Raw genomic sequence first — 27752 nt, 5'->3', positions numbered from 1 at the left:
ATATTACCATATATTTGCTTTTTAAAATGAAGTCTGCTGCAAAAATTGATGTATTTGAAATGTATATATTGCTGTCTCGTGATACTACTAAAGTATAGTAAATTAATATCTAATAACCCTGAACTTGTTGCACACATTTTGAATTGTTTAATTATTCAGTATCTCTTTTGAGTGAGGGACTTTCTGTTAATAAACATGCAGGGTGAAATACTGGCCCTCCTAAAGCAAATGGAACTTGGGTTTTGCTCATAGTTCTTAACTTTTGTAGCACATTTCATCCTTAAATTTCAAAGCATTTTATAATGGAGGGTAAAGTATTGTTTTTCTTATTTGAAAAATGGGTAAACCAAAGCACAGAGTAAGTGATTTGTCTGAGGTCACATAGCAGGTCATTGGTAGAGCCAGAAATAGAATCTTCAGATTACTAGTTTAGCATCCCTGTTCCTGGACCATGCTGAGGTTGTTTTTTTGTTTGTTTTTGTTTTTTTTTAATCTACAAAGGTTTTAGGACATGGGGAGAGAGAGAGAGGATGAGTTAGGAGATACTGGCTTTCAACTTGGGATACTGCACTTGACACACGTTATTGCTGTAGGATCTGATTATGAAGTGAGTCTAAAGCAAAACTCTTTATAGATCTCTATGGAAAGGTTAGAGAAGGGAATAGAGAAGTGCATCAGTTATATGGTTAGCAGAGAGAGTTGTGTATACGGACTGTGTCTGTAAAGTACTATGCATGCAGATCATGCTGCATAATAAGTAGGGATGTGAGTGACTAGTTGATTATCTGATAAGCCAATGCTTAGTCGAGTAGCCACTCAACTAGTTGCTTCTCCCACCCTCCTCCCGGCCTTGCTGCCTCTATTAGAGAGAGGCAACAAGTGGGGGGGGGGGGGGAATGGGGGAGGGGAGCAGAAGCCAGTGCTGCAGCACCACCTCCACCGGGGGAGAAGGGGGGGCAGGGGAGACAGAGGCACAGCGGGGAAACAGCGTGAGTGAGGACTGAAGGGTTCTCTGTTTTCCTGTGCTTGCCTCACTTCTAGCCTTTCCTCTGCCTTGCTTCTCCTCTGCTCCAGCCAAGATGCTACTTTGCACTTGGCCTTGTTCGCTGCCTCGCTACTGCCTTAGTACCAGCCCCACTGCAGTCTTACATGACCCCATGTCACCGGGTTTTGACTCCTGGTTCTGATTCTCTCACCTTTGATTACAGTTCTGACCCTTGGCCCTAGTTCTTGTTCAGACTCTGTCTTGAATCTTGCTTCTGAAATTAACACTCTGCTTCTGATTCTGAACTCCTGCTCAGACTGCTAGGCAAGACCACCTGTGGATCAGTCCCCCATTAGGGAGACATTTTAGTGTCTGTTGCAATGAATGAAAATCCATTGGTTTTAATGTTAAATTATATGAAATAGTGTCTTTTGAGATGTGCTTTGTGAAAGTTTCACACTAAACATGTTCAGTACCCTTATATATTAGTGAAACAAAGTGGTGCAGCAAATCTTAACAGTGGTTCTCTTTATGATGAAAAGTATAACTATTGACCTTTTACTAAAGCAGACAGATGTCTCCTGAGGAAGAGAAAAGGGCTTTAAAAACAAATGTTAATAGGTCAAAAAATTTTATGGTGTCAATTTGATTGAAAGGTCTCAATTCTTAAAATTATATTGGGTTTTGACTTTGCCAACCACAGTGTGAAAAGCAGTGGGGCTATCCAAGCATTATTTTTGTGTCTAGCTAGTCTGAGGATAGGTCCTAGAGTTAAAACTCTAGAGCAGCACATGTGTGCCATTGCAGCTGCGCTGTTGCTGTTCTTCCATGTAGACACTATCTGAGCTGACAGGAGGGGTTCTCTGATTGGGATTAATAATCCATCTCTCCAAGAGGCAGTATCTTCCATTGACCTAGCACTATCTGCATGGGTACTTAGGTTGACTTCACTGTGCTGTTGCAGGGCATAGGCAGCTGGTGCCTGCAAAGGAAGGAGTTCAGGAAGTGCCCCCCCCCAGAGAAACAGGGAGGGGACACGAGGAGGCATCTCTTTTAGCAATTATGATTTTGATGAAGGCCCAGGAGGAACAGTCATCTATGCTCAGGGGTTTGGATTTTTCATATCTCTGATGGTAGTTGTACTGACCTAACTTTCTGGTGTAGACCAGGCCTGGGAGGCTGGACAGGGAACCCTTTGTGGCAGTGAGTCTGAACACAGGTCAGCTGACTCAGGCTTCTGGGCCTTGCACTATGCTACGGGGCTAAAAATAGCAGTGTAGACATTCCTGCGCAGGTTGGAGCCTGGGTTCTGAATCCTGACATGAGAGGTGGTTCTGGGTGTCCAGGTTCCAGCTTGAGCAGAAAAATCTGCTTTTCTATTTTCAGCCCTGTAGCATGAGCCCGATTCAGTTGACCTGAGCTCTCAGACTGCTGCCACAGAGTTTTTTTTTTAAACTTATTTTAGTTTTTGTGATTTATTTGCTTGCAAAATAGATGTACCCCTTAGGTTCTCAGAGCATAGCTTCTGCCTGGAAGGAAGGGGATAATACGGCTTTAAACTTCAATTCAAAACTTGCATTTTCAGCCCAGTGTGACTTACGATGACTTCTTTGATTAATAGCGGAAGTTTGTCTATTCCACACAAGCATCTTTCCTTCTAGTGCTGGAGAGCTCAGTGTTTCCATTTTGCATTGCAGAAGATTTGCATTTCAAATGTTCATGCTGGTGTTCGAGCTCTGTATAACTGAGGATGAGTTGTCTTCCTGGGGGCGGGGAAGATCCAGTGCATTCACATAATCACATTGTATACAAGGAACAGTTTATAGTGGTATATAAATAAGTGTGCACAAATATTGGTTTTTGAAATTTACAGAGTTTTGTTATAAAAAAACCCACCAGTCCTTTGGTTGAAGACTTTCATAGAATTTGGGTCTCTGTTTAACTCTTACTCCAACTGTGTATTATTTAGGTTTGTGTGTATAAGGTTAAACAGGATGTAGTCTATTGATAACAGAGATTTCCTGTCTCTTCCCTCCCCCCCCTTCTCCCCTGCTGTGTAGAGAGGTTGTGGTTGAGGGAGGACTGTTGTAACCTTCCCTGACCAATCATCTGTTACATATTTTAATAGAGACCAGCTGGCTGTCCATATCCCTGTGTACAGATACTGGTGAAAACTCATTTAACCACAGGGAGATATTTTAGGCTTGAGCTTCAAATGCCTGGGTAGGACCCTTGACTGCAACCTTTAGACTGACTAATGTGACTTATGAGAAATGAGTGCTGTGGGAACAAAGGAAACTGTTATGTGTGGGAGAAGATATATTTTTAAAAAAATGTTCCATAGTGGTGAACAAGTGGCTCAGGCAGCAAGATTCTTACGCAATCTACAAACTGTAAAAAAGCTGTTAAATATTTATAATCACATTTTAGGGGGCGAGACAAATGACGTGATTTTTTTGGGTAATTTGATTTTTGTCTGCTTAATTTATATCTACTGCATACAAAATGGTCTATGTACTATAATTCAGGCACATCAATTGCATGGGTAAGCTTTGTAGTTATAGGCTCACTAAACAGAAAAGCAGTGTAGTTTCTATACATTTTGTGTGCATGCAAGTGTAACGCTGACAGGCAGAACAGAACCTGAGGCCTCTGGAGCTTAGTGCATGAGCTGAAAGTCAGCTGACTTTCAGCTAAGGCTGTAAAGCAAACTCATTCTTTCTCTCTGTAAGTGACCTCAATGCCACTACATGAGACTGAACACAACCTGTAGATGTGGGTTACACAATGCTTAGGAAGATTTCATCATCGTCAACTGGGCTTTGTGGCTTCTGAGAGCCAAACACAGAACAAGAACCAGGGGGACAGGGTAACAGTTTTCCACTATAGTTTGAAGAGAATGAAATATAGGCAGTCCCCGGGTTACGTACAAGATAGGGACTGTAGGTTTGTTCTTAAGTTGAATCTGTATGTAAGTCGGAACTGGCATCCAGTTTCAGCAGCGGCTGAATCTGATCAGTTTCAGCAGCGGCTGAATCTGGATGCCAGTTCCGACTTACATACAGATTCAACTTAAGAACCCCAGGCATCCCCAAGTCAGCTGCTGCTGAAACTGATCAGCGGCTGATTCCAGGAAGCCCGGGGCAGGGGCTTCCTGTAGTCAGCCGCTGGTCAGTTTCAGCAGCGGCTGACTTGGGGACGCCTGGGACAGAGCAGCTGGGGTGCTGCCGGGTTGGTCCAGTAGCGCCCAGAGCGGCGCTACGGGACCAACCGGCAACGCCCCAGCTGCTGTACCACAGGCGTCCGGAGCAAAGCCGCGGAGCACGGGGGCAGTGGGACAGCCCAGACGCGCCGTGGCTGTCCTGCTGTCCTGCCCTCGGGCTCCACGGCTTTGCTCTGCTTTGTTCCCCCTCTCCCTGGCCTGCAGACCAGGGGGACGGGGAGCAAAGCAGAGCAAAGCCGCGGAGCACGCGGGCAGCGGACAGCCCAGATGTGTCCGGGCTATCCGTTCCCCGCGTGCTCCTCCGCTTTGCTTCCTCTCCCTGGTCTGCTGGAGACCAGGGAGACGGCCCCGTTCGTAACTGCGGATCCGACATAAGTCGGATCCGCGTAACTCGGGGACTGCCTGTAGTGTAAACCATCATGTGATTTTTGTTGTCGTTGTACCCTAAAAGAAGTGAGAAATTTGTACTTTGGGAAGTGGAAGGGGAAAGCAATTTAAACTAGCTTTATTTAATTTTAGTTGAAATTCAATGTTGGAGCTTTTCTGGAAAGGGAATAGTTGAAGGTAAGAAAATAATGTGGTAGTGCAATGACCACTGAAAGCTTTGGGGAGGCCCTGCCCTATTCAAAATATTCATTATTTAATTTAGAAAAAATGTAATTTTGAGATTTGTAAAAAATGTCAAGGTCTAATCCATAACTGTTCCAATTGTTTTGGTCAGAGGAAAAAAGACATTTTAAAGGTCAAGATATATTCTTTGTACACTGTAATTTTTTCATTAAATCAATACACTCATGAAGGCTTTGAGCTTGCAAGATTTGTTTGAACTTGTACTGACATGAGATCACAACAGTCTTAGATCACTGATCATCAAGCGAGCTTTTCAAAGGTATAGCTTCACAAATGAGTGCATATTTTTGCAAGTGTATAAATTAGTGTGTGCGTGTCTTACTATTACCTTCTGTTTCCCCATCTGTTTGCATCTATCTGTTGTACCTAAACATATACTGAAATTCAAAGCTCTTGAGGGAAGGAACCATCTCTTCACTACATAATCGTGACCCTACCACAATGGAGTCCCTGGTTTGAGTTTATAGAAGCTACCACCGTATAAGTAAGTGTGTATGGAAATTGGGTTACATTACATGTGCTCCTGCATTGCTGGAAACTAGCTGTGTGTTTGGACAGATATGTGGTTTATATGTGTACACATATGGGGTGAGGGTGCAATGCAGTGGTCCACAGCTGTCTTGTAGGTGGGCCATGGGGTCAGGGCTTGTCTTGCCTCCAGACCTGTACCTTCCCCCTCCCTTGCGATTGGAGTGCTGGCTTCCTGCTGCGAGGGGTAGAATGTGAGCCGTACAGGCTGTATTTGGCTTGTGGGGGAAAGGGGTTTTGCACGCTGCTGCTCCCTTTTACCTCTGGCTGGAAGAATGGCAGCGCAGGAAATCGCTTGTCTCAGGCTTTCCCCACTGCTCCCATTAGCCAGAATCATGGCCAGTGGGAGTAGTAGGAGGCTTTGCCTAGGAGCTGTGGGAGGTATGGGTCCAGTTAAGCCCTCCTATCCCTTTGATGCCTAGACCTCAACCCTCCTCCCCCCACCGCTGAGACACTGCATCCCCAGCCTGCTCCTGCATCCTCCCTCCCAGCAAGACTCCCACTGCCACCCCTTCCTACATCCATTATGTCATCATGAGTGGTTGGCTGGTGGTCGGTGAAAAGGTCTAAGTTGAGCAGGTTGAGCCGTGAGCCAAAAAAGTTTGAGAACCACTGGTGTAGTGGTAGGTGTAGGGGTGTGTGTCTGTGCAATAAAGGTGAAAACAAACATATGAAACTTGTAGGAACTTAACTTTGAAAACCTGGTCCCACAATAAATTATTGTTGTAAATTCTGTTTATTTACATTAATATTATTTTGTTCTACAAAAAATGTATTTAGTCTGATTTATTTTATTATAAAACAGACTCCTTTTTTATTAAAAATAAAAACACCTTTTATTGATTACTTCTTACTCCATATGACATTTTCCCTTAAAGATATCTGATTTCCGGATGTAGTAAAAATGAGTCTCTCTCTCGAGGCAACCTCTGAGTACATTGGACTCAGCATGTAAGGTGAAATTTTCAATCTGAATTTATTATTAAGAAAAAAATGCTCCTTTTGCTGTTTGATAGGATCAATTGGGTAAATGTTTTTTGTCTCAGCGCATGTACTTAGACTAAATAATATCATTTAACACTTTGCTGATTAAAAGCTGTGACTTTTTAAAACTCATGTGTAGCTGCTGTTCAGTATATTTTTCCACCCCAATGGAAGAAATTTAGCACCCACGTGCCTCTCTGGAAATCTGTGTACAGTAAAATGCTTACAATATCAAACGTAGGATTATACGCTTTAATAGGATTTTATGGGCTGTTAAAAGGAATTCATTCTGCAGGGCAGGCATAATTTTCAGTCTGTGGATAAATAAAATTACTCAGGCTACAATAGAGAGTTCTGGTTTAATGCTTATTAATGTGTGTTGTGGTATATTAGAACACTAGGTCACTTGCAACTTTATTTTTGTGCTTCTTTTAATATAATTTTTCATGTTCCCAGAACGCATCTCAAATCTTATGTGCCTCACTAAGTTGCAGGCTTCATTGCTGGCACACCCTAGTACAGGTGTCAGCAACCTTTTCAAATCTGAATTTTCATGTAATTTGCCTCTGAACAAGTGGTCAACAAAGAGCTGTGTAAGAATGCCCATTTTCATGCCTGAAAATATACAACTTAATATTATTGATAATTGACACATTAATAAGAGCAGAAATGAAACATTGTACTCACAGTCTTTATTTAATGGGACTTCTGGTGCTGCATCTTTTCGCACATATCTTTTGAAGTTTATATTACGATTGTCCACATCCAGCTTCATGCACACATTCAGGCTGTCTTGTGTCAATTAGGGATGCGAAGGACTAGTTGACTATCCGATAAGCATTTGCTTATCGGATAGTCAACAGGATAGAGGCAGCAAGGAGGTGGAAGAAGAGGGAGTACTTCAAAGCAGCAGTGCTGCTTTAAGCCTGGGGCCAGACCTCTGGATCCATGTGGCACTGCCACTTTGAAAAGCCACATGGAGTCCAGGGCCAGCTGGGTATCCCCAGGCTGCACATGGCATTTCAAAGTGACAGCACTGCATGGAATCCGGGTTCAGCTGGGCACTGCCCAGCTAACCCGGGCTTCGTGCGGTGCTACTGCTTTGAAATGCCACTGTACTGCACAGAGCCAGTGCCGGACAGAGGCAAGGGCGAGCCGGGCAGCTTCCCAGGGCGCCAATCGATGGGGGGCACCGATGGCAGCTGTAAGGGATGCGTGGCGTCCCTTACAGCTGCCATCAGGCGCCGCGTGCCCAGCTCCCACAGCGCCGGCCCACCTGCATCCCCGCGGCACCAGCCAGCAACGCCATTCCCCCGACCGCAGGGCCCTACATAGCCTACCACGCACGCCAGCAGCGACAACCGAGCTGGACTGGACCGCGCTTGCACTGTGCGCCTTAGGGGCGGGCCCCTGGCTATGCGCCAGCGGCTGTAGCTTGGCTGTGCACGCGATGTGCGCCCTGGGGGTGGGCCTGCGCACCCTAGGGGAGCGGGCCCAAGCATGCGCCATGCGCCCATGCCGCTAGAATACCTCGGGCTGGCCCTGCATGGAGCCCGGGGTCAGCAGTGCCCTTGGTCTGTGGCTACACTTCAAAGGCAGATGCGCCCTACAACTAAGCGAATGGTTGATGCAAAATGCATCAACTATTTGATGAGTCAATTACCCAATTCTTAATATCTGTAGTGTCAATCTTATGGCAGGGATCTGGGGATGTGGGGATGCAGGAGTCTGGGTTGGGGTATATGAGGGCCTCAGGACAGGGGATTTGGATGCATGATGAACTTAGGGCACAAGGTTGGGGTGTATGGGTGTGCAGGAGTGTTATGACGGGACTGGTGATGTGGGGGTGCAGGAGCTTGGGAATGTGGGGGTATGGTGGGCTCTGCACGCCGGGGCTGTCTCCCATCAACCCTCACACAGGAAGCCAGCACTGGCAATCCAATCTTGCAGGTGGCCAAGGCTGTAGCGCCAGTGTGGCCTCCCGGTTGACGGAACTGTGGGGGGAGAGGGGAAGGAGGAGGGGCAAAGGGCTGAGTTGGCGCTCCAGAAGGGCCAAATATCTGGCTCCCTATTGAGCCGTAGGTTGCCAATCCCTGCCCTAGCAAAACACTCTTCTTTTAAAGTCAGTAGCTCTCCTGGTGTACTCTGTCTCTTTCAAAGCAACAAATATTCACAGTTATTGTTTATATGGTACTTTTCACAAGTATGAAACTGCTTTCTAAATATGCTGCAACAAGCTGGTTGTAAGAGAATCCATGACTAAACAGGGCAGAGTTGACTAAAATAGCATGATCACATCTGCCTTCCAGTGCTGTATCCACTCCCACTAGCATAGGGGGATCAGTGAGCAAGACTGCCATGTGCTGCTGAGTGAGTCTGAATGCTGCCAGCTCCCACACTTGTGCTGATGATTCTGTAGCCCAGACATGATCGCTTGGGGTTGTGTATCAACCTGGGTCTTGTCAGTGCTATTTCATTTTAATTTCATATTCAGTGTGTTTTGCTATTACCATTGTGCTATTTGCTTGTATTTCATTGATTATAATAGTCTGTATAAACAGACTCTCTCCAGTGTGCTCTTAATCCTAGAAAAAGGTTAAGTTAGTTGAAGCTGGAAAGCTAGCGTTTTGCAGACACTGAAATTGTGCCAAACAGTCACTGCATTTTCTTCTGCCTTTTGGGGAGGTCGCACAACTCAGAAAAAACTTTTGCATTCCTTCTGCTCTTGCCTAAAATAGAAGGCAGGTTTGTACTTCACCACAACAGCTGTTCATCACTATGTGTGGTGCCGGTAAAAAGAGAAATATTTTTCATGATTAGCTTCCTCTTGGTAAGATGTTTGGGTGAATTCTGCTACCACTGCACTTACCATTGCAGCCCAAATACCGTTATTTAAATCTTGATTCTGTAAGGACAACCTGCTATTAATCTGCTTACTGTACATACGGATCCTATCGTACACTTCTGCTAGAAAAGAGGAAGTTAAGAACTGAGAACTGGAAGACACAAATCAGAATGATGTATATTTTAACTGGTCATTGACCGTAAGATGGTGGTGTTGGGATGTTGCCCAAGATTTAGTTTTGTAGGCTCGTAATGTCTTTAAAAGGGTGCTTACTGCTAACAAAACGATATTTTGGTAATGTATGAAGAGTACCATTTTCACCTGTATATTTGCTACTGCCTCTTCTCTGTGTATATAGCAGGGTGGGCAAAAGGGCCTCCCTGGGCTGAATCTGGCTTGCCAAGCGGGCTGATCTGGCCTGTGGAGGACCTGCCACTCTCCCTGCTCCCAAGCCAATCAAGGCCTGTGGACCGGGGAATGTGCAGCACTTAGTCAACCCTAGTGATTGACGCTAAGTGTCATGCACAGCAGGGAGTGAGAGACTGTGTGTGCTTCCCCTCCCCGTCCTCCCCGGCCAATCAGAGCCTGGGGGTGGGGGAAGCATGAGACCTCTCCTCCCATTGCCAGGGGCATGGGCACTTAGAGGAAATTGCCAGTTTTTCAGAACAGCTGGTGTTTCTCTCTGGGGGGGCAGGAGGCAAAGACTTCATGTAGTCCCTCGCCATCAGACCAATCAGGGCCTGTTGGCAGGGAAGCATGGAAGTGTCCTAGCCCCAACACTTCTGCCTGAGGCCCTGCCACTTTGAGGGCAGCCCAAAGCCACTTCAAAAATTTCTATTTCTGAAGTGGCCCCTGGTTAAAAATTATTGCCCACCCCTGGTATATAGTATTAAGGGATGAGTATCTTTTACCTTTTACACTTTCTCTTTGCTGGTCTTGGTGTACCCCAAGAAGTCAGTGCATCTAATTTGCTTTATGTATGTTAGCTGGGAAGTGTCCCTGGATGCCTCCATAGCAATCTATTTCATATGTTTCAGCGTGGTTGTTTCTGTAAAGGTTTAATGCTTTTCCCCTGGCCTAATGTATCATTTCTAAAACACCCAGAATTTTGCTAGGCTAGTAGCTAAAGAGGTATGTCTGCATTAGAGATGATGATGAAGGCTGCGAGTCTGTTGTGGAGATCATGAAAGTCATGGTTTCTGTGACATCCTGCAACCTCCATGAAATTCTGCAGTGTGGCTCACTCCAGGGCCGCCTAAGCAACAGGCCCCAGGACTAGCCACACTGGCCACCGATGGAGGGGTCCTGGAACAAGCCATTGGGGTGACTCTGGGGGGCAGCTACATCAGCCACTGCTTGGTAGCCCCAGGGATTTCTTGAGTAGTGGTCCCAGAAGCAGCAAGAGCAACAACCAGTGTGCCTGGCTTTGGGGGAAGAGGGTCTCTAGAGCAGTAGTACTCCAGGACAGCTAAGATTTATTCATGGGTGTTCATGGTGAAAGCCATGGGCAGGCTACTGGCAGTGAATTTTGTTTTTCGTTGCCCTGTGATCTGACCATGACTTTTATGAAAACACCCATGACTAAATCATAACCTTACTTACAGTTTCTATAGGTAAAAGGAATAGGGATTGAAAGACATGAAACCTCACTTCAGTTTAGACTGATTGTGTGTGGAAGGGACAAATTAAACCTTTTTTTTTTTTTTTTTTTTTTTAATAAACCGAAGCTATAAGCTCAGTATGCAATGGAAAAAAAACACATTTCTTACAGTAACAAATTATGCTATTGGACTCTTTCAGAGACTAACTTAATATATTTTAACTGAATGTGTGTGATATAAACATAACATATATTCTGCATGCTGATGTAGTCTAGACTGCAAAATAATTTTGCATATTCACCTTAATTTAAGAACTTAGAACTAAAATTTAAAGTAGACAATCCTCTTTAGCTACAAGTCTAGTAAAGAATTTTGTGCTACACTAAATATTTTCCCCATATTTCATTTCTACCTTTTAGTTCTTTCCATCAACTCCTTTCTATTAGAACTTTAAAAATCTTCATAAAGTAACATTATGTTTGAAGAGGAAAATGGATTGTATTTAAATAGAACTTCCATTTTTTGCTAATAAATTCATGTTTGTACAAATGTAACAAAACTCGTTCTGTATTTGGACCTTACTACAGCTTGGACCTCCCTAGTCCAGCACCCTCAGGACTTGAGCAATCCCGGACCAGGGGAAGTCAGTGCTCTCTTGCTGGCAATCCCACTCTCTGGCTTCTCTCCCTGGGGCTACCTGCCCTGCCACTGGCCCCACTAAATTTGCCTGGCACAGCTTCCCACCTTGCTGCCTGCCCTGGGGTCTCCCGGGGTACCTGGCAGGGACTGCTTGGCTGCTGCTGGGCCTGCTGCCGCAAGGTGTTTTCTGGGGTTCCCGGCTGTGGCCACCCAGCACTACCGCCGTGCTGCTGCCGGGGATCCCCAGCTGGGGCCTCTTGGTCACCCCACCCCACCGCTAGGATCGCTCTCCTGCTGGTGGGGATTCCAGCCACCAGCCGCCTCTAGCCCTGCTTCAGATGGGGATTCCCTGGCAGAGGCTGCCCAATCATCCCGGCTCCGCTGCCAGCAGGGGTTTCTTGGGGTTCCTAGCCAGGGCCACCTGTCAGCAGGCAGCCCAGCTACAGCCCGGGAGTTCCCTGGCTAGGGCCAGGACGCCCTGGCCAGGTGGCTCCACTAATGCTAGGGGTTCCCCGTCCTGGGCGGGAGCTTCCGAGCCACTGCCTGGCCCCGTTGTCGCTGGGGGTTCCCTGGTTGGGGTTCCCCAGCTGCCGCCTGGCCCTGTTGATGCTGGGGGTTCTGTGCCTCAGCAGGGACTCACCAGATGCTACCTGATCCAGCCGGGGCTCCCCAGCCTCTGTGTTGCTCCAGGGCTCTTCAGTCCAGCAACATCCCTTGTCTTACTGAACCACGGATATTGCCAGACCAGAGAGCCCGGGATTTGGGAGGTTCAGCCTGTGGTACTCTATTCCAAACCTGCATGCTGGGCCAGGCTTCAAATTTAAAATAGGGGCAGGTGCCATTTTTCCCACCTTAAGATCTTTTAACCGACATTAATCTGCTTACCTGTGCAACAGTAAGCAGCAATCTGATCTAAGTTTCAACAGCAATAATTTGACAGACACCCTTCTAGGGATGTAAAAGAGTAAATCAGTTAGTCAGCTGCCCAGTAAGCCTAGGCTTATTGGGTAATCAAGTTGACTACTTGCTTCATACCCTATCCCCTTGCTGCCTCTATATCAGAGGCAATAAGGGTCATGTGGTGGGGGAGCAAGAGCCAGTGCTGGGGAGAGCTGGCTTAAAAGCCAATCCAGTTCCCTCCTGACACTGACTCTTTGATGCAGCATGGGGACAGGAAGGTAGTGATGTAATCTAAAAGCCCAGTGTGGACAGGCTGTCTCTTTCTTTTCTCATTATTTTCATGACAAATTCTACCTTTTTTATTTCCCTATTGCAGCAATGCCTGCCTGTACATGTTTTTTTTTCTTCTGGAAACTCCTTTCTGTTGCTCATTATTTATCCTGGATTAAGTCACTTTTCATATGTCTAGTGTTCATAAACTGCCAAAAGTTTTAAAATACAATTAAAACTGAGATCTTGCTGAAACATTTGATTTATGGGTACTCTCTTGCAGTGGATTAATGTTAACATTGTCTAAATAATTGGGGGCAAGAGGAAAAGGCTACAGAAGCTGAGATCCAAAGTACAGACAAGGGGTACTGCTCTCTTTGATGTCTCTTTAGCAATTAAGGCCTTAGTTCAGTAAAACATTTAAGATTTTGCTTAACTTCAAACATCCTTCAGCAAAACACTTAAGCATATGAGCAGTTCCATTTGAAATCAGTTAGCTTGCTCACATACTTAAAGTTTAGAACAGGTAGTCCCCGACTTACAAATGGGCTATGTTCCAAACACCTGGGCCTAACTCGATTTGTTCATAAGTTGGAATACATGCTTTTAAATGTGTCCGTGCTGTTTGTAAGCACGGATCGCGCATTTCTAACTTGGGGACCGGCTGTAATGGGCTTAATGGGAGGTTGGTTGTAAGTATGAATGGTCGTAAGTCGACACGTTTGTAACTCAGGGACCGGCTGTACATGCTTTGCTGAACCTGGGAGCTAAGTTAAAGTAATATTTCTTCTAAGGTTCAAGTCCTACCAAGCCTCACTGATGTGAGTAAATGTACTGACTTCAGTGGAATTTGTTGTGTGATGACTGAATGTGTGATTCCTTTGTGTGTTACCCAGCCTTGTGCAGACAGCTGACACGGCAGAGCTTGAGTGAACTACCCAATGACCACAAGATCTGTTAAGGGCCGAAGACACCAGGCTAGATTTATTGTTGACAATGCACAGTCATAGTACCTGGTAATCTTTACGTGGATACTAGGACATGTATGCCCATTACAATGGACACAGCCTCAGTTAATGGTAGGACTTTCCATTCTCCCCTCAGCTGCATAAAGATAGGGTTGCCAGGTGTCTGGTTTTGAACCGGACAGTCCAGTATTTGAGCTTTCTGTTCGGGAAACAAATTAAGAAAATATAAATGTCTGGTATTTTCTAAATAAGATGTAATGTAGATTATGATGTAATGTCAAGTGTGTCTAGTATTTTTGTTGAAACCAGCTGGCAATCCTAGACAAAGATGCATCCTCTGAGAAACATTTTTATACTTTCATACAAACAAGTTACATGCTGACTCTGACACAGTTACTGTCTCCTGACATTACCTTGCACATGTCGATTCAACTAAAATACTTGTATTACCTGTTGTCATCCTTTCCTTATGTTGGGGGGGGGGGGGAGGGGAGGGGGGAGAGGAGGGAGGTGGTGTGTTCCTGTTATTTTTGGGAAATGCTTTGTACCACCCTTGACATCAGGAGGTGTTTGTATGAGTACTCTGATGAGCACGTCTTAGGAATGTACATTTTTGCAACATTAGCCCTGTTTTTGCCAGATTCTGAGAGCAAGGGTCCTGCCTCATACCAGATCTCTGTTACAAGGGCTTGAATCTCAGGCTCTCTTCCTACTACAGGGCTAAAAATGTGTGTGGGATCAGGGCTTAAAGCGGTAGATAATGTTAATGTGCATTGGAGCTTTTGTTCATCTTAAATTTCTTTAAACAAATATATTAAAAGTAATTTTCACTTTTAACTCACTTTGAGCCTCCCTCCCCACCCTCTCAAAAAGCAAAAACACATAAACAACTCCTCTAGCAGTACAAAAGAAAAAGTCTTTACAACTCTACAAAATAACTTTTTGTAATTGCTGCTGAAGTGAGGTGTGGTGAGACGGTTGTGCCTGTTTATTCTAAGATCTAATGCATTCTAAATCACTTGCCTAGCCTCCTTTCTATCACTATATGGGTACTAAATGGCTCCATCCTGCAATATCTGAGTCCTTAGCATTGTGTCCTATTTTACGGAGGAAAAATGAAGGCATAGAAAGACTAAGTGACTTGTCCAAGATCACACAGGAAAACTGTTACAGAAATAGGAACTGAACCTGGTCTTAGTTCTAGCCGGTGGTTTCACCACAAGACCTTACTTCCTTTAGCTTTCTTGTTCTTTATTTATACTTATGAAGGGGAATTGTAAATATGTATTTTAAAAAACCCACTCATCCTCAAATTTTGTTTGTAAGGGCTCTAAATAGCAAGAGAAGAAAAGATGTTGGACATCTATCAGGGATGATTTAGACAGTGCTTGGTCCTGCCATGAGAGGGGACTGGACGTCATGATCTCTTGAGTCCTTTCCAGTTCTATATTGTTTTAAGCTAACCATTTTTGTTTCTGGCTCCTGACTTGTGCAGTCCAGCTGTTATTCTGAAGTGATGCTAATTCTGCACCAGTTGACTCAGAAAAGATTGTTCAGGCAGAGGTATTTTATATTCCATAGCCATGCATGTTTATTTCTTTTAAAATATAAAATTACACCCCTTTTCAATATAGTTAAAGTGAAAAATATACAATGGATTTGTATGGTAGTGAAAATCTGATAGAATCTTAACACTGTAAAGTGGCAGAAGGAGGGAAATCATAGCTGAATAGGAATTAGGTTTGTCTGTAGAGGAGCTGACATTAAAAAGTTATTAATTCGGTGGGGGGACAGACGGTGGGCCCCTGGGCAAGGTATGTGTGTGGGGGAGACCCAACTCCGCACTCCTGGAAGGGGCAGGGCTTAAGGCAAACGGGGCTTAGGATAGCAAGTCATCAGTGCTGCCCAAAGTGCCGAAGCTGCACCCCCTGACCCCAGCCAGCAGTTTCCTTTCCATCTTTCACGGTTTCCTCTCCACAAGAGTGTAGAGCAGGGCACGTGTCCCACAATAGCTAGCTCTGAAATACATATTTCTTAGTCTCTAAGGTGCCATGGAAGTTAGAGACTAACACTGCTACCCCTCTTAGTCCTTTTCTAACAGTCATTTGAAAATGGGCTAGTCCAGGGGAATTCCCCCATTGCTGATCTCCTATTCGCCTATGGAAGGGAGCCTTCAGTTACCTTTTGTCTGCCAGTCACTCCCACTGAAGCCTTGCTAACTGGCCATCTGAGCTTGATGCAGGGAGATATATATAATGTTTCCTTTAGTGTAGCATACTCCCTCTTCCTCATGTAACTTTTTGCATTAAAGTAGATGAGTAAATCTGCGTATTTGCATGAAATATGAAGTGTGAGAGTATGGAGAGAGAGAGAGGTTGCTTTCTAATGTTGCTAACTGCTTTGCATTTAGAGAAGAAAACTATTTTCAGTAACTTCAAGAAAACTAAATATCTCACATGTGCTGTGGAAACTTAATAATGTTATAAAAGACCTCCACATTTTTTTTTTCCCGAAGAAGCATATGTAACAGATGTTTTATGTAGGAGGTTGCATTGTGGTATAAAATGGCTTTTAATCTGGTAGACTATTTATTTCATTAGTGTTCCTCTTTCTTTCTTTGTCTTTTTTTTTTTTTTTACTTTGATATTGGCCAAAAACAACACAAGTTTATATTTATGAAAGAGGAAGTAAATAACTACTAATGGATTCAAATAGTTATAATGGAAAAAATGACTTCTCACAAGGATCCACAAATAAATTAAATAAAATATTTGCTGTAAGCTGAAGTTAATAGCATACCACTGCCCATGTAGAACCAGATTCCAGTGCCTTTTAAATCAGTATCTGGTGTTAGGCAGAGTTGCGTTTATGGCCCCTGCATTCTTTTGTTGGGCCGTGGATTTCATAATGCAGCATTCTGTCAGATCCATAGGCATTGCAATTGGTGATCTCTCCCTCAAAGACCTTGACTATGCTGTTAATGTTATTCTATTAGTACGGAACCCCGACAGGTTTCATGAGGCACTCCAGCATATGGAGGAGGAGTGAGCTAAAACCATGTTTCGTGGTTAAAAACAAAACTACAAAATCTAGGACCAGTCTCTTTGAACAATGAAACATTCAAATGAGTTTTCAGCTTTTGCTGTCTGTTTTCCGTACTTACAGTTCCCCCAATTCTCACGTGGAGATTCTCCATTGCATTGGCATCACAGTATCTGCCATGAGCTGTTCACAACAGATATAGAATCAACACCATCTGACTATGGCAAGCAAGTTCAGGATTTAGTCAAGCTGAAGCCTTCCCATGTCGTGCTAGACAGCCGTGAAATACAGACACTATGCCACACAGACTGGACAAAGCTAGACACTTTTCACATACAACATCCGTATCTTATATGGGCCATAAAATGGAATGACTTCATCTGTAATGCATATGTATATTGTCCTTTGGCTCAACAAACTTCTGGGACCATTGTCTACAGGTGGTGCCCTACGCTTTTTGGACATATTGCAAAGATGCCACAAGATGGTCCAATGAATGCTGTTCTCCAGGTGGCTTATAACATCTGGGATAAAATCCTCCAGCTGAAGAGTAGATACAGCTCAGAGGCAGACCTCCTATTACATGGGTTCCTCAAGTCTATTGTGATGATAGACTCAGGCCATCAATCCTTCAAGGCTGTGCAAGGACACACCAAATGGCAAACAGTCACTATGGCTGACTGGCCAGTCATTGAAGAAGAAGAAGAAGAAGAAGAAAGCTAAGGTGAATAAGAGAGAGAATATAATGAAAAGGAGAACTTTTATGCTTCAGAATCTCATCAGATTGACTCTAAAAATGGCATCAATGTTTATTTCAGAGCACCAGTCCTTATGTATTAAGCAAAATGTCTCTCTTCCAATTTCTCCCTTTGAAAAATTCTGTTAATCAAAGGATTTCAGAGTGATGCTTTCAAATGCTGGCTGGTATTTTTATTTTAGAGAAAAAATTTCAATGAAATGCTTGCTAAGTGACTTCCAGACTTTTAACATTTTCCGAAACTTAAGACAGAATAGAAAAGTCAGAAAGGAATTAATATGAAGTTGTCTGCAAAGATTCAGCCAGAGGAAAATGGAGCCCCATCCCAGGGATAGTATATAATGACCCTTAGGTATGCGATACCAAATTTTGAAATGGCAAAAAATGGCAATCCCAGACCAATACAGAAAATATGCCCAAAAGTTTATTATTGGAGAAGGAATGTTTGTTACTGCTGCCCCGGACAATGGATTTTTTTTTTTTTTTTTTGCATGGGGATAGGTGAGGAAGTGGTAATCAGATTTAAGACATTTGTATGTTCTTTGGCATATGTGTCAGTGACTTAAGTGAACTGTTACATGATTTTAGTATTTTGGAAGGACAACCTACAGAATTGCACAAGAGATTAGAGGCTAGAATCCATGACATTTCTGCAGGTGTGCTCTAGATCAGAATAGTGCATTTATTTACGGGCTCAAGCATTACATACATAAAGAAAAGAGATGCTAACAGCAGGGTGTGGTTTTTGAGTAAGGAAAGTGGAAAAAATCTTTGGCTGATGCTAATATAAAAAAGAATGGAAGCATGAAGTACCCACTATCTTCAGACTATAGAGAGGAAAACTGGGAAAGCAGAAATACTTTTGTATTCGTCAGATTTTTCCCATCTTGTTGCAAAAATTGCAACCTAAACTTTTCAGTGATTGGCTTGCAGCTATAATTATTTTACTGTACATGTGATGAAGTTTTGATGAGCGTATATTTTTATATTCCAACTACTGCAATGCCCTTTTCAGCATTTAACGTCCACTTAAATAAATGATATAGGAAAGCATCATAAGGTTTGGTGGGAGACTCATCAGATGCCTGGTGGCCGTAGCTTGTATTACAAATGTAGATCAACCCTACCAAAATTTTCAAATTCCATCATTCTTTAAAAGAGGGCAACATTTGAGCAACAAGCAGGCTTCTTCCAACTACAACCCTCAGAAGCAGGCTTTGTCTATTAGAAGGAAAATGAAAGGGACATATTTTAGGGGTTTTATTTGGTTTGGTTTTGAAGTCGGTTACATATTTGTATGACATCCATTAACATAGCATCTGAGCATTTCACAATCTGTAATGTGCTTCTCTCCACAAGGTATTAGGACAATAAGACAGAATACTGTAATCCCCATGTTACAGATGGGATAAAACTGGGGCTCAGACACATTGAGGATATGTCTCCACATTGAGGATATGTAGTTAGATACCTGTGGCTAGCTTGTACCAGCTGACTCAATCTATGGGGCTCGGGCTAAGAGCTCTTTAATTGCAGTTGTAGATATTCAAAGTTGGGCTGCAGCCTGAGCTACTGGAGATCCTCCCAACTTGCAAGTTCCAGTGTCTACATTGTAATGAAACAGCTTTGTACGCCCAGGTCAGCTGCCATGGCCTGAGTGTGGTTTCTAGTTGCAGTGTAGATGTGTCCACAGTGACTTGTGCAAGCTCACACAAGTCTTTGGTGAAGCAGGGAACTAACCCTGGGCCTTTGTGTCCCTGTTTAACACTCTGTCTCTTACAGCTACCTTCCAAATGAAATAAAAACACTGATGCAGTAGTTCCTATCAGAGTTTGAGGATAGGCTGAAATGGTGCCGTGTTTTTGGTGTAATCTATATAATTTAATGTATGTCAAGGGGTTTTCAGGCACAAATTGAACTTATCTAGTCTGGCACCATAGGGATCTGACCAGTGCTGAGCCAGACAATTTGCAGGACCACGAGGGGGGTCAGTGTTGTCCAGCAGCATTACCAACATTACCAAAACTTCCACTGTTTACTGGGCTCTGTAAGGGTGTGTCTACACTGCACTGTAATTTGAAAATAAGATGTAATTTGAGCTACGTAAATTGTGTACCTTATTTCGATGCTATTTCGAAATAGCGCCAAATGACAAAATAAGCTATCTACACACTTTCTTTTATTTTGAAATAAAGTGCTATTCCAAAACATCCGTTACTCCTCGTAGAATGAGGCTTGCAGGGATGTCAGAATAGCAAGCCTGAAATAATGGGCTTGCTGTGAGAATGCAGGATTGCTATTTTGGGATACTCCGATATCCCAAAATAGCGTGGCAGTGTAGATGAACCCTAACTGAATTAAAAAAAAAAAAAAAAGAATAGTCCTGCAGCACCTTAGAGACTAACACAAGATATAGATGGTGGTATGAGCTTTTGTGGGCACAACCCACCTCTTCAGTCTGGAGTATTGTGTCCAGTTCTGGGCCCCCCACTACAAAAAGGATGTGGACGCATTGGAGAGGGTCCAGCGGAGGGCAACCAAAATGATTAGGGGGCTGGAGCATATGACTTATGAGGAGAGGCTGAGGGACTTGGGTCTGTTTAGTCGGCAGAAGCGAAGAGTGAGGGGGGATTTGATAGCAGCCTTCAACTTCCTGAAGGGAGGTTCCAAAGAGGATGGAGAGAGGCTGTTCTCAGTAGTGACTGATGGCAGAACAAGGAGCAATGGTCTCAAGTTGTGGTGGGAGAGGTCCAGGTTGGATATTAGAAAAAACTATTTCTCTAGGAGAGTGGTGAAGCACTGGAATGGGTTACCTAGGGAAGTAGTGGAGTCTCCATCCCTAGAGGTGTTTAAGTTTCGGCTTGACAAAGCCCTGGCCGGGTTGATTTAGTTGGAATTGGTCCTGCCTAGAGCAGGGGGCTGGACTTGATCACCTTCTGGGGTCTCTTCCAGTTCTATGATTCAGATGAATGGAGTAAAGGGGTCTAGGGCACAAATAAATAGCAGAGAAAGAGGGGCTGGGGAGGGAAAGACGAGAAAAAATGGGGGGAAATGGTCAACTATAGTGTCCATGTTAAATGAGGCTATTAGAGTGGGTTCTAACTACTGGGTGCTTAGCTTTTTATGTTGTTAGAGTGTGGAATGTAGCTGCCCATCCAGTTCAGGTCTTTGTTCAGACCTCAATTCCAGGTGTCAGACTTATAAATGAAACCAAGTAGGGTAGCTTCTCTCTCAAGCTGATTTTTAAAATTGCTTTGTAATATAGTCACTCTTAGATCCATTAGAGAGTGCATTTAGGAGGTAAATTAGAGCTAAATAACAGCACAGATTACTGTGAGCCTGGACTGATGGCAGTAAACAAACTTTATGGGACTGAGAGAGACTTGGCCACACTCATGGTAAGTGGATATCTGGCCCACTGAAGTCGTGATGGACCATGGATGTTGCTGGACTAGAGGTGCCCTGTATTAAATATTAGTATTGCTTCAACCATCCAGAAATATTTTAATGTAAGAAAGTTCCACCCTATTTCACATATTTTTTCCTGAATAATAGACATATCTATTTTAACTTTAGTTGCAATGGACAATAATTTTTAGTGGTCTGTTCTTTATTACCGAATAGTAAAGTGATAACACTTTTATTGTATTTCTCTCTGTGAGGTAAACATTATTATAAGACCACTCTCCAGCCAGTTTTTAAGTGGATTTTTACTGGTCTTTAATCCCTAAGAGAAGTAAAGAAAAGGAGGATCCAACATTACTAAAGGAAAGTTCACTTTGATTTAAAGTACAGCATTCTGTCTACAATACTTTTGTAAAATATTTTAAAACTGGTGATAGCAACTGTATTGTGACTAATTTTTTCTTGATCAAAAATTTGTCACTGTCAGCTACAGATTTTAATAATTTACATCGAACAGTAAATGATGAATTTTCTGACATTTATTCTGAATGTTGCAGAGGGAGGCCATGTTATATGGTTACGAAGCTGAACATCCTGTTTTATAGAGTTAATGTGTCTTCCTACTGTTTCATGCTTTCATTTATCACAGAAGGAAAAAAATGGTTATTGCAGACACAAGTTTGACTAAAATGTTCTCTGGAGTGCCTCTTTTATAATTATCCTTGCTATTGCCAAAGCTTCCTCTAACACAGAAAAAATTAAGTAAGGTGGCATTTATTTTCTGTGCCAAACTTTGACTGACTTAACAGAGATTTTCTTTTTTAAAGTCAAAGTGAGCATGTCTAGAGATCTTATTCATATAGGAAACTTACTCAAAGTTTGTACAAATAATGAAGTGCTATTTCAGCTAAAACAAATATTCTGTTCCTTTTTAATGTGAGGCAAGACCTGTTATGTACTAATCAGATAGAGAGGTAAGAAATGTTTGCTCCTCCCTCCCCTCCCCACCCAAAGCCACAGTTCAGCCACATCAGGTTATTATAATTTTAAAAATAACTTATGTTAAAAAAAAGTTAGCTGTTTAAAGAGGCCGGTATAAACAAGATGTCGTTGGAGCTGACTTTATGTCCTCTTCTATGATTCTAAATATACATGTGGTAGCTCTGAAATGTTGTTAGAATAATTAAGTCAGTACAAAAAGAATAAAGTTCTAGTAGTTGATACTGGCTGTATACAGGGCAATACCCTGCTAATTTACACCTCATATAACATTATTGCTAGCTTTGCTTGAATCACAGAAGTAACTTGAGTGCCTGAATGATTATTTCATACATTTAATTAAATTAATAGTCTACAATTACACATGCAGTATAACTTTCAAATCCAATTTCTCATCTAATTTTTAGGTAAAATGGGAACAGAGATTTTTTCCAAAGTGCGCACAGCTTGGAAAAATACAAACAAACTAAAGTTTAACAGTTTTTCTGGCAACTTAATTCTTGTTTTGCAAGGAACTCCTCTGTATTCGCTCACCATGGAAACAGTTTAGGCTCAATTACACGTCTAGTACTTAATATGGGATGAATAAAGCTACAGATTTCATTAGGCCAAATATCGGTGTTCGCTCAAATATATATATTTATAAATTTTGGGCACTAAATTCAGAGAAGGCAAAACAGAACAAAATAAACCCTTTTGGAAATGGTTTTAAGCACCAATCAGTGAAAGTTAGGAAATTGATCTAAATTTGTTACATCCTATCTCACTCTGCGTGCAGCATCTATGGATCACTTCTGACACCTCATATACAATAATAATACTATTTTAATACTCTTGTATATAATACTAATAATAATACTATTGCATATGCAATAATACTTAGCCACCAAAATGCCATGATAACTTTTTAATATATAATAATTTAGCTTTAACATTATTTGACTTATGTTTCTAGAAACACTTTTGTATTCAAAGTTGAGAGAGAGCTCATGAAATTGCAGTTCTTAAGTGAACTATCGTCCTTGGGGACTCCAAATCCGTGTGTGTGTGTATGTATTTGGTAAAATTGTACATTTTGTCTGAGGTTGTCCATTTATATCATGTGCAGGATACTGTAACTGCCTGAGCTCCATCTAATTCTCCATGGTGGTAGCTAACTAGGCAACGCTTACTAAAACAAAACAGTAAGTTATCTATGTGCATCAAATGGCTAGTACATGGCTGAGATTGTGGATATTTCTGATAATCTAGTCTCTTAACTCTTGAAAGAAAGCAGTAAATCCAAAGTTACTGTTTCTATGGCTAAAGATAGAAAATAAACAGCAAAATAATAATATTGTGAATCAGGAAGAAAATTCCGAAGTGAAATTCTCTTTCCACATCTCAAAATGTATTGCAGACAATGTATTAAAATTAATTGTAAAAAGAGGGTGAAACTTCCAAGAAAGTCTGAAAAATGGATGTGAACATAATGTTCCCATTAGAAAAGCACTTATACAATCAATATATATATGTGTTGAAATCGAGCAAACATTAATTCCTGTCCTTTCCCTTCTTGGTCTATATTGTTTTATCAGTCTGCCTAGTTAGTTGTGTAGGTCAAGACTGTGCAATCCAAAAACTTATGTTGGAGTGCATTTCTCACATGAATAGTGTAAATGAATTCAGTCATGAGTAAATTTTGCACAAGTTACTCAAATAATTTTCTGTGTGTGGCAGGAACTTATTCTTTCTGTGAATAGCCTATTTTGCTGGTTGGTGCTATAAATTAATAAAACTACTGTAATTAAATTATGTATGATTGTAAGTAAATTATGTAAACTGATTTTTGACTGTACGATGTAAAGTATGATGTTGCAGTCTGACAAATAATAGATACCCCAAATTCTAAGACATGTACCAGACCCTTAACTTTTTTATGGAAGAGCTCCATGATGTCCTGTCTAGTCTTCGACAGACAGTATAGTGTGGAAGGGGAAATGTACAGTATTTATAGCAGAATGTGCAGGCCATTGTTTATCTTTTCTGTCTGCACGCTGAGGTTCTTGTGTGATATGATATATAGGTCCATCACGTCTGTTTTCTCTCTCTTTTTTATTACTGTGTCACTTAAGGGTCTGTGTAGCCTACAAGACATTTTGTTTGCCATTGTCCATGCACAGTGTTGCCAAATGCTGGTTTTAGTCCATGCTGTTTTTGTTCTTCTAGTATCACAAAAGTGACACAAACATAAAGCAAGGGCAAGTAAGGTCAGATGCATGCTGATTTTGAGAACCATGTGCACCCTCTGCATCCAAGCCAACTGCTGCCACAGATCAGTCGGCACATCCCACAAATTCTAGGTATTCAAGCGCAGTTAACACTACCTTATTCCAGGAGACTGTCTTGGTTACAACGGTCTTGCAGTTCACTGAGATGGAGGGACCTTCATGCAGCCTACTCACTAGCCTAGGTTGCTCCACAGTGAGATAGAGGTTACTCAATTGCAGTATCCCCTGGTTAAATTGCATACCGTTGAATTCTGAAGTCTTTGCCTTTATGCAGAAACATGGGGGGAAATGATGGGGCGGGGGGTAAAGGGTGAGTGCGGAATGGAATATTGAATTCTGCCAGGTGTGTGTAAGAGAAATAGTAACTTTGGAGTTGTTTTGCGCATGTTGCTGACGACTGGGAAGGATGGATTTCTTGCCGTAGGATTGATTAGCATTTTAGGAGAGGACTCAAGCCAAGCCACAAAGCCCTGGCAGAGCTCTTTGCTCATTCAGCGCTGGATTCAAGATTTAGCTCAAATAGCATTTAATGGCACTAATTTAAAGTTAATTTTACATGTGTTAGTGAGATCACACTTTATAAAATGTACACCTGCAGTTCATATAGCACTCGAACATGTATGAAACTGATCATGGTTGTACTTTTCTAGCGTTTTCACAGGGGAAGCTTTTTACTTGAAATCTGAAGACGTCATTTGACCTAAATGGACAGACGTGGCTTATCAAAGAATAGGTGCAGTTTTATGGGTATTAATGGATATTCGTTTAACTACTTAGTGATCTGATACTAATCCCTCATTAATTTGAATTGTTTGCTATATTTAAACTTGTTACATACTTAGCAGCTCTTATTCCTGTTCCCTTATCTGTTTAAAAATTGCATGGAATTTTTTTTTCACTTTCATTAAAATAGCTAGCAGCTTGGTAAATGTTTTCCATAATGATCATTAAAGGACGTGATCAAAGTAATGTATAGTTGATGATTTTGGTTAAAAAGTATTTTTGCTTAATTTACAACGTCAAAGCCAGCATATGGAAAGCTTGTGAATAGAGTTTGATTTTCTCTGATTTTTCTTGACAACCTTTTGTTGTTGAAGTGGACTTAACAAGGATGTTATTAGATCCACTTACCATATATTTAAGGCAACTATTGCCTTATGCAAATATTTAATTTATTTAATTTAATATTATTTGGGGACTTTTTTTTTAAATCTTACACTGGATGAGTAAACTTTTATATTACAGCATGGATAAATGAGATTCCCATTTGCGGTCATTTGGATTTTAACTTATCAGAAGTTTCCCTGTTAGCATTGATACACTAATGAGTAGATTCTGACTGTCGCATACAAATAACAATGTTAAATATTATTTTTATTAAATGCTGCCTTGGGGAGGGATAGAGCACTGGACTGAGACTTGGGAAACCTGGGTTCTGTTTCCCGCTCAGGTGCCAGCCTAATAGGTGACCTCAAGCAGGTTACATCCAGTCTTTATTCTTCAGTTTACCCATATGTAAAACGGGGATATTGATACAAATCTTCTTTTATAAATCACTTTGAAATCTACAAATGGAAAACACTAGCTAAGAGCTATATCATGGTAAAAATCCAGCTTTGCCGTGGGGATGTCAGCATGTAGTTGTTTACATGTGTAAGCGATAAGCCTGGGCTCATCGAGTAATCCTAACGATTACATGCCCCCCCTCTCCCCCCACTTGCTGTGTCTGTATCAGAGGCATAGGAGGGGGAAGTGAGAACCAGTATCCAAAACCAGCTCCTCACAGGTGCCGGCTCCCACAAAGCCACTTCCCCCCACCTGCTGCTGCCGCCTCCCCACAGAGGCAGCAATGTAGAATGACAGGTGAGAGTCAGTGTTCGGGGGCAGGAGGATGGCTTAAAAGCTGGCTCCCTATGAACGTTGGCTCCTTCAGAGCTGCCTCCCCCCCCCCCCACACTGTTGCCTCTGATAGAGAGGCAGTAATGTGTGTGTGTGTGTGTGTGTGGGAGGAGGAGGGGGCGGCAGATGGGATATGGTACAAATGGGAAACCAGCTTTCAGGCTGGCTCCCTATGCGTAGCAGCCCCTGCAGAACCGTCTGTCCACCTCCCTGTTGCTGCCTCTGTATCAGAGGCACTCAGGGGGGATAGGTGCTCATGGAGAGCCAACTTAAAAGCTAGATTCTTGTGAGCATTGTCTCCCAGCTGCCCCCTGCGTGTAAACTGTGGTTTCGCTTTTACAAAAAAACCCACGTTTGCCAACATCCCTACTTTGCAGTGAGTGATTGTTTTTGCAGGTCAGTGATCAGCTTTCAGTCTCAAGGGTCTGAATGTCCTATTGAACAGTCATTTGATCAAGACTAGGAAGCATAGGGCTTTCAGGTTTTTCCCCAGTAATCTTGGTCAGGCTTGCTTTGTAACAGTGGCATCACTCAAAATTCTTGGAAGGACCAGTGAAATCCATTCATTGGTGCTTTGCTCCTACTGGAATGTGGACTGGAATTGACTTGGGCATCAGAAGACCTAGCCCCACTTGTATTTTAGGAGGGGAAGGAAGAGTCTGTTAAATTAATAACAGTGAATGGGGCAAAGAATTGTAATGAAGGTTAACTGATTTTACTCTTTTAATTCTTTTTTGAATGATTTGATATCTCTGCTGCCCCTGATGCTTTTTGCATGTAGAAGGGATATATTTAAGCTTCTAACATCCTTCCTGAAAGTTGTATAAGGGCAGATGTCAAGGCTGTTACCCACTCTGGCATGACAAATGCAGGAGTTGGGGGCCCACAAGAGCACTCCAAAACCTTGCCTCTATAGGCTCTGGTACAAAAACTCCCCCCCACAAAATCCTAATACCCTGATTTTGGGGGACCTGCTGCCACCAACCAAGTAATTCCAAGAAAAATCAGGGAAGAGATCACTTGAGAAATTCCCCCCCCCAAGGTAAAACTCTCCTCCCTGCCCCAACCTCCGTTTTACTTGGACTTGGGGAAAAACAGAGGGAATCCACAGGCAGCAATGGACTCTGCCCTTGTAACTAGGCACTGAGTCCTAAGGACACAACAATCAACTAATACTGGTTAATTAGAAAAAAGAAACAAACTTTTATTATCAAAACAAAACTACAGTTGCAAGCATAGTAAATTGGCTAGATGGAAGGAGCCACCATTTGATAGATACTCAGGGAAAAAATCCTGAGTTATAAGGCTTAGTTACAAAAGAAGAAGAAAGCGCTTAGCAAGCTCAGACATTATTTCCAACCCCCCCAAACAAGGAAAACAATAAACCCTGACATATGATCTAAACTTTTCCCTACTTACACATTTTAAGAAGTCCGTTCTTGGAGAGAGAAGCTCTCTCATCTCCCTCAATAGCTGGGAGAAACTGCTCTGAATCTCAAAGAAGAGAGAGAGGAAAAAAAACTCCTCTTTTTCCAGTTTGAAATTCCTACCTGCATTGTTATTGGCTGACCACCTGATACCTTGCTAGGCATCTGAGTTAACCCCATTAGTCACCAGGTGCTGGTCAGTACTCCTGATTATGACAGCAGACCTTCACCTTTAACTACTTCCAAGTCCCCCAGGACAATTCTTGATTTTCCCCCCACCCCCACCCTCCCCCTAAGCACTTAGCTTCACTCTCCTTTTGATCACTAGCCATCTTTCAGTTTCTCTTTGGCCTGTTCCACTCTCTATATCATGGAGCCAA

At 42.5% G+C, this 27752-nt stretch overlaps 1 protein-coding gene and 1 pseudogene across 5 annotated transcripts in view; both read left to right on the top strand.

The window, feature by feature from the left end:
- Positions 1-27752, top strand: part of CBLB (Cbl proto-oncogene B) — a 201963-nt gene that overhangs the window by 40978 nt on the left and 133233 nt on the right. The gene's annotated exons all lie outside the window — the stretch shown is intronic.
- LOC149525660 (uncharacterized) lies at positions 512-27647 on the top strand (annotated as a pseudogene).

The sequence above is a fragment of the Pelodiscus sinensis genome, chromosome 1 (assembly GCF_052426305.1).
Source record: "Pelodiscus sinensis isolate ZL-2025 chromosome 1, ASM5242630v1, whole genome shotgun sequence".
NCBI classification, from domain to species: Eukaryota; Metazoa; Chordata; order Testudines; family Trionychidae; genus Pelodiscus; species Pelodiscus sinensis.
Note: the sequence above shows the minus strand (reverse complement) of the source record. Positions and strands in the feature narration are given on the sequence as shown.